Source organism: Phallusia mammillata, chromosome 3 (genome assembly GCF_965637545.1).
Source record: "Phallusia mammillata chromosome 3, kaPhaMamm4.hap1.1, whole genome shotgun sequence".
Taxonomy (NCBI): Eukaryota; Metazoa; Chordata; class Ascidiacea; order Phlebobranchia; family Ascidiidae; genus Phallusia; species Phallusia mammillata.
The window spans coordinates 669,557-669,989 of NC_137254.1; the positions used below are offsets into that span (position 1 = coordinate 669,557).

Consider the following 433-nt stretch of genomic DNA (forward strand, 5'->3'; position numbering starts at 1 on the left):
GCCTGTGTAGCTCAGTTGGTAGAGCGCGAGTCCCGGAAAGACTCCTGTCGTGGGTTCGAATCCCACCGCAGGCTAGATTTTTCTGGCCTACGCCTTGCCATATGGTGGTGAATGCTTGGTGACCGGCTGATTCCGTATATCGCCTTCAATGGGCCTGGCGTACTGTGATTTGTTACGCATTCTTCACAAATATGCTTAAATAATGTATAATTTCACACTGACTGTCGTACCCCCCTGCTTTGGTGCTTCGTACCCCCTCCATGTACCCCTGGTTAAGAACTCCTACTATAAACAGTTTTTGGGCCTGTAAAAGAGGTTCTTCAGCCTAGTAGCTATATGCGTCAGACTTTTGTACGCCTACTGTGTGCAAACAATGCGAAAAATAATGCACCAAAAGCGTCACAATATATATGATGACATCATAAACAGTTAA

General features: G+C 46.0%; 1 non-coding gene across 1 annotated transcript; it reads left to right on the top strand.

The window, feature by feature from the left end:
• On the top strand, positions 1 to 74 carry Trnas-gga (transfer RNA serine (anticodon GGA)). The gene has a single exon. It is a non-coding gene; the product is annotated as a tRNA-Ser (tRNA).
• The last annotated feature ends 359 nt before the right edge of the window (positions 75 to 433 follow it).